This window comes from Pelobates fuscus, chromosome 12 (genome assembly GCF_036172605.1).
Source record: "Pelobates fuscus isolate aPelFus1 chromosome 12, aPelFus1.pri, whole genome shotgun sequence".
In the NCBI taxonomy this organism is placed as follows: Eukaryota; Metazoa; Chordata; class Amphibia; order Anura; family Pelobatidae; genus Pelobates; species Pelobates fuscus.
The window spans coordinates 125,702,318-125,709,424 of NC_086328.1; positions in this window are offsets into that span (position 1 = coordinate 125,702,318).

The following is a 7,107-nucleotide window of genomic DNA, read 5'->3' on the forward strand; positions in this document are numbered from 1 at the left end:
GTGTGGCGTTATGTGTCGTGTGGCGGTATATGTGCTGTGTAACGTTATATGTGCCGCGTGACGTTATATGCGCTGTGTAACGTTATAGGTGCCGTGTGACGTTATATGTGCTGTGTAACGTTATATGTGCCGCGTGCCGCTATATGTAGCATTATGTGCGCCGTGTGGCATTATATGTGCTGTGTAACGTTGTATGTGACGCGTGACCTTATATGTGCTGTGTAACGTTATATGTGCCGTGTAACGTTATATGTGCTGTGTAACGTTATATGTGCCGCGTGACGTTATATGTGCTGTGTAACGTTATATGTGCCGCGTGACGTTATATGTGCTGTGTAACGTTATATGTGCCGCGGGCCGCTATATGTAGCGTTATGTGCGCCGTGTGGCATTATATGTGCTGTGTAACGTTGTATGTGACGGGTGACCTTATATGTGCTGTGTAACGTTATGTGCCGCGTGACGTTATATGTGCTGTGTAACGTTATATGTGCCACGTGACGTTATATGTGCCGTTATATGTGCCGCGTGACGTTATATGTAGCGTTATGTGTGACGTTATATGTGTTGTGTGGCGTTATATGTAGCGGTATGTGTCGTGTGACGTTATATTTGTCATATTCTTCCCCTCACCCCCCACCACTTTATGAACCCTCATTGTTCTGGCAATGTGTTTTGTTTCCTCTGGTTGACGGTGGGTCTCTGCTTTCATCTGCCCTTACTCTGCTCTCGCGCATACACAGTCCACTCTGCACATCTAATAGTTACAGGGTGGGCATGCATAGACTCGCAATATTTGATGCCAGTGGTCGTGGAGGATGGGTGAGCACTATGGGAAACGTTAACATGACAAAGTTAGTGGGGCGTGATTTTAGCTCCACCCTTTGTCAAGTTGCGTCAAGTGGCACAAAATATATACCTTGCCTTATGTAGTTTAAGAGCAGTAGAAGAGATAAGAAAACAAGGCAGAGCCTCTTAGTCAACCAGATCACTTCATCTTAATGACCTGGTCGGGAAGCATGGTCCTGTCATAACCCTGCAATGAATTATAGAAACTGCAATGGTTACATCCATGCTCAAATATACCTCTAGTGGCTGTGTTTCCTTTGAGAAGCACTGAATTTGTGCACAGCACTTGCTGCACATGTGCATCAGGTACCCAGTGCTCCTCTATGATGAGCATTGGATTTGACCACTGATGGGGGAAAGTGGTTGAATTTATCCAGGGACACTGTAGCGATATTGCAGGTTTGTATTTCTAACCCTATAGTGACCCTTTCACACAAGTGGACATTGTAGCTGCAAATGAAACTTAGATTGCTATCTGTGTTTACTGAAAGGCTACACATACATCAGGCTGTCAGCGGGTACAGTTATCATCTAATCCCTGCTGCATGAGTTCACGTCTTCCAATAAAACCATTTAACTGTTGCTTGTTTGTTTTTTTAATGATCAGATTATAAATTGAGAATTCAGGCAGAGCTGCTGACCTGAAAGGTGAATTTTTCCACTTCGGCTATTTTGACCTTAAAGGAACACTGTAGACACCCAGACCACTTCATCTTATTGACAACCACTAGAGGGACTTCCGGCTTCTTAGACGACTTTTGGTCGTCTAAACGACGCTGGACGTCCTCACGCTATGCAGCGTGGTCGGAATCCCCATAGGAAAGCATTGAATAATGCGCGCAGCCATTGCCGCCCATGCGCACTAAGTTTCCCTCGCCGGCGGATTAAGGTAAGTGTCTCAAGGGGGTTTAACCCCTTCAGTGACATGGGATAGGGGGCGGGAGGGAGCGGGTCACTGCAGGATTCTCTAGTGCCAGGAATACGGGTTTGTTTTCCTGGCACTAAAGAATCCCTTTAAATAGGAAATTCGCTTTTGATTCACCTGGAGTTTAGTGAATAACCTTGAATGTTATCTATTATGTAGTAAAAGTCAGGTGAGAAGGCGGAGCAGTAATGAGAGGAGCTCACTATGCTAAAGTTACATGTATTGACTTTTGGACTCAATGCTGACAACATACATTTTGGATGATTAGCACTCAAAGGATTTTAGTTGTAGGTCACATTAGGAAGAAATGCAATGCATTTTGGACGAAAAAGCCAATGCAAGATCATTGGGCCCTAACTTAATATTAAAGGGACACTATAGTCACCAGCACAACTACAGCTTATTGAATTTGTTCTGGTGAGTATAATTATTACCTTCAGGCTTTTTGCTGTAAACACTGTCTTTTCAGAGAAAATGCAGTGTTTACATTACAGCCTAGTGATAACTTCACTGGCCACTCCTCAGATGGCTGTTAGAGATCCTTCCTGGGTCATGTCTGCCTAAAATGCATCCAAACATTCAGTATCTCCTCCCTCTGCATGCAGACACTGAACTTTCCTCATAGAGATTCATTGATTCAATTCATCTCTATGAGGAGATGCTGATTGGCCAGGGCTGTGTTTCAATCATGCTGGCTCTGCCCCTGACCTGCCTCTTTGTAAGTCTCAGCCAATCCTATGGGGAAGCACTGTGATTGGATCAGGCTACCTGTCACGACTACTAGTGTGGTCCAGCACGCAGAAACTATGTAAACATATACATATATAAGGAAAGGAAAAATAAAAGGACAGAGCGTAAACCGGACCTTAGAATGGCCGGACTAATACGCTAGAGACAGAGAATGGTCAAAGGGAAAGCCGAGGTCAAGGAAGCCAGAAAATACTCAATACCGTAAACACAAGCCAAGTCAGGAAAACCAGAATTCAGAATAACCAGGGAAAAGCCAAGATCAGGATACCAGGAAATCAGAAACACGAATATAGAGCACTCTCAGGAAACCAGGAAACGGAAACCACGACAGGGCAAGGTACTGGGGTGAGTTAGGGATTTAAATATCCCTCTCTATGCTCTGATTGGTCAGAGGGCGACCATTGACCCCAAAACGTGCGTGTGCGTTGACGTCGTGACGTCACGCACATGTTAGTATAATTTTCGGGGGCGGAGCTAGAGATGGACGCGTCCACGCGGTCGGCGCCATCTTGGATATGGGCGCGATGCCCGGAAGACCTGGGGGAGCGGTTGCCGACGAGCAGGTAAGCTTGTGTTGTCGGCGAGGCTGTGCCGGTCGGGCACGGCCGTGTGACTCGGCGGGCCGGCGACCGCAACACTACCACTTCTGATGATGTCAGCAGACTGCTTGTTTTTTTGAGGCAAACAGCATGCAGAGTTACAGCTTCTGGCTTGAATACAGTAAGATTTTGCTATATTTATGGAGGCATGAGGGGCCCAGGGGGGCGAGATGGTGGTGTTAACACTATAGGGTCAGGAATACATGTTCGTGTTCCTGACCCTATAGTGATCCTTTAACTTGGGAGAGAAACTGACTAACAACATTATTTTACTCCTATGACAGTTCAGGTCTTAGCACTTTCATCTCTCAATGAAACTAAATTGGTACCTAACCCGGGGATTGCGAGATTTATGGCAATTAAAGGTCATAAAAAGTGAGCATGCGGAGTGGGGCCTGAACCTCATGGCATCTGGTTGCAAGTAGCAGGACCTTTTCAGCAAGCTTCTTGTTTCAGCAGTTTACCACGACACCCAGTACTCACAACTGAGACAGACAGTGTCCTACCTGTTCCTGATACCAGACAGAGGGACCCGGTCTGGTCTCCAATGGTGCTCACTCAGTCCTGTTTGACGGAGCTGCTGAGGCCTTGTGTGTGCACTGGGTGGGAGAAACGGATGATCTTCTCTGCCACAATGCATCATTCTCTTACAAAAAAATCTTGTGTCCTGTACTCTCTGGGCTGGCAGGGGTTATCCCGGTCCCCACTGCGCTGCCAGCGTACCAGTGCCAAAATTCTCACCATCATTGGTACAGAACCTTGAAACGCATGCTTACAAGAACAAGATGGTGGTGGTACTTGATCCTTGAGGGGATACTCTGAAGGAGCGGTGCCAGTGTATACCTGTGGAGAGATCTAGGGCAAAATTGGAAGCTATCTTTAACGATTTCTGGGTTGTACTAGCTGCACGGGCAGCATCATTGCGACTAGCCTCCCAAACAAGAGAGCAGGGGAACGAGAAGTAAGATGGCGGTGGGTCTCCCTTGGGTACTATTAAGTTACTACCCCACTTTACCTTAACCCACCTAGGCTGAAGGCCACAGGGGTTTACCTCCTCTTAATCGACCACAGCAGAGCAATCATCATAACAAGCAGCAAAAGATCACACAAATCCTCTGCTATCCCATACAAGGGAAGGACTTGGACTGCAAGTCCGTGGTGCAGTGATGACTGCCTCCTTACAGGGTTGGGGCTTCTGGGATGCCTGACCTCACCACCGTTTAACTGCTGCACCACAGCTACCCAACATGTTCCAAGTTTAGGAACTGGCTGATCAGACACTTTTCAAGGCACACAACTGTAATATCTTTGTTCTTCTGTCTTTTTCCAGTTCATTGATACATTTCTTTTATGTATATTTAGTCTATATGAATGAAAAGTACTAATAGGCAACCAGACTTACGGTTTCTTACGGTTTATTCTTAGTTACTGATACATAATAAAACAACAAAGGATGTTACATGATCATGGATGTTCAACAGCAGGTGAGAATTGCTGGACTCCTGAAGAGAGAGTTACATCGTTACATAGCTGTACAGGAAAAAGAGCTGAGAGAGAGAGAGCCCTTGTGTCCCTTTGTTCAGTTACTATATAGATATGTCCATACGGACGTCAGAGTATAACTCTAGCCAAATAAGGACAAGACCCCCAATCCACATTCCAGACTTCTCAGACAAAGAAAGCCTTGTGACTTATTGATACCATCTGTTACTTATGTCAATCCAAACATCCATACATAATCTTTAGAAACATAGAGTATGCAATATTCAACAACAACTCTTATACCTAATGTCTTATATTTGATGGGCCATATGGAAAACTCCATGTAATTTTGCACTCCGTTGCTTAATTACTATGTTGATTTATATGCATTTTCTTTTCTTTTGTAGTTTTGGTTTCTCTTCATGTGTGTTGCAATAGCTGAGGCGCTGTCTATATGCACACAGTTGAAGTGCAATTTTTCGAACTCACACGCCATTAACTGTTTATCGCCTCCACTCATATGGATTGTTCTAGCTAGCGAGTGTGTATCTTCCATTATGCTACTTGTACTGACGTGCTATTCACGCTTACCTAACTTGTTTCTTTCTAACTTTATTTTACAAATGAGGCTGCTTCTCTTAGGAGTTTCTTATCATATGCCTATTTACCAGGTTGTATTCCCGATTTTACTTATATCGAGTTCAACTACACATGTGAATGTATCTTAAACCTGCCTCAATAAAAAAGGGGGCATGCATCATCTTGAGACAACTCACTAATACAAAAGCTTTATCTTTGAATGATAAAGTTGTTTCATTCTGTTAGCTGTAATAAAAACAAACAGGTATATAGGAATCTCTTCATATTCACCTGCTTCTTCCTTGCAGTTTCCACATTCACCCTAGGGGTGGACAATGAATCAGCCAATCACTGTCCTCACCCTAGGGATTGAAAATGTCGTTGCGCATGCACACTTGAAAGAGATTGTGACATTGCAAAATCCTAGGATGCACACCTTATGGCACTTCCCCTAGACATTTTTGCCACCGGCATCAAAGACCCCCTCACACCTCTAATAAAGTGCCCCTTAGTGGGGCACCTATAACAATTAGTGTTCCGTCCCCTCCCCCCACTTGTGCAAACTAGTCTCCCTACTAAACTAATCTAACTTTTAATCTCCCTTATGCTATTATGGGGGTCATATTGACCCCCATAGAGTGAGAGAGGCCATGTGTGGGGTTAGGAAGTGGCAGGGAGCACAGCTCCCTGATGCTTCTATTTTTACATATTACAAGGAGGGATCTGCGAGCCGGCAGCTCCCTCCTTGGTATAAACGAACAAACAAATGAACACCAACATTCGGTCTCTTTTTTTCTTTGAAATTTCTATTCATTCGTCTTTCTGACGAATGAATGAATAGATGAAATTCCCGTTCGCTTGCCCAAGTGTTTAACTGGGCATGCGCGTGAATTTCACAGCACTATCTAGTGTGGGCAGATGACGTGTCCCACAGGAACTTAATCTACCCACACAAAGATGGCGGCGCCCAGGACCTAGGTCCGGGCACAAAATAATCATTAAATATGGGGGACTTAGGGGCATTTGGCGGCGACCATGGGAGCTATTAGATGTTTTAGAGTCGGGAGGGGGGTTAAAATAAAAAAATAAACGGATGCGGCCATGACAGTGCCGCTTTAAGATAGCGGTTTTAACACAGAACACTTTTATTACAATTGGGTAAGCGTTTGCTTTAGCTTGTTGGGTTTAAAAAATAAAAAAAGAAGTGATGCATGTCCCTTTAAGATTTAGCTTTCCATCAAAAACGTTTCTCCTCCCTGGGAATTACCGTTGGTACTTCAGAGCCTCAATGGGCACCCATTTGAACCAAGTGTGAAGTACCTCTTAATGTTCCCGTCACTTGAGCCTGTTTTTTTTTTTTTGCTGGCTCTTGTCTCAGGATAAAGTTTCACGGCTCCAGGATCTCTCCTGTGAAAAAAAACATTTACAGTTTCCATCAAGATACAGTTGACCTTCACACTGTTTGAGTTTTGACTGAAGTGATGTCCTCATTTCACCTTTAGAAGGGATTCATTAGACCTTGATTGCTGCCTTACAGTCTACCGGTCAAGAACTGTATGTATTCCATCTTCAGACTGTTTGTGCTGATGGAGCATGGTGGCAGATTACAAGATAAATGTACAAACACACTGCCATGCTACGCAAATAAACTACCACATTCACACACTGCCATGCTACGCAAATAAACTACCACATTCACACACTGCTATGCTACGCAAATAAACTACCACATTCACACACTGCCATGCTACGCAAATAAACTACCACATTCACACACTGCCATGCTACGCAAATAAACTACCACATTCACACACTGCTATGCTACGCAAATAAACTACCACATTCACACAATGCCATGCTACGCAAATAAACTACCACATTCACACACTGCCATGCTACGCAAATAAACTACCACATTCACAC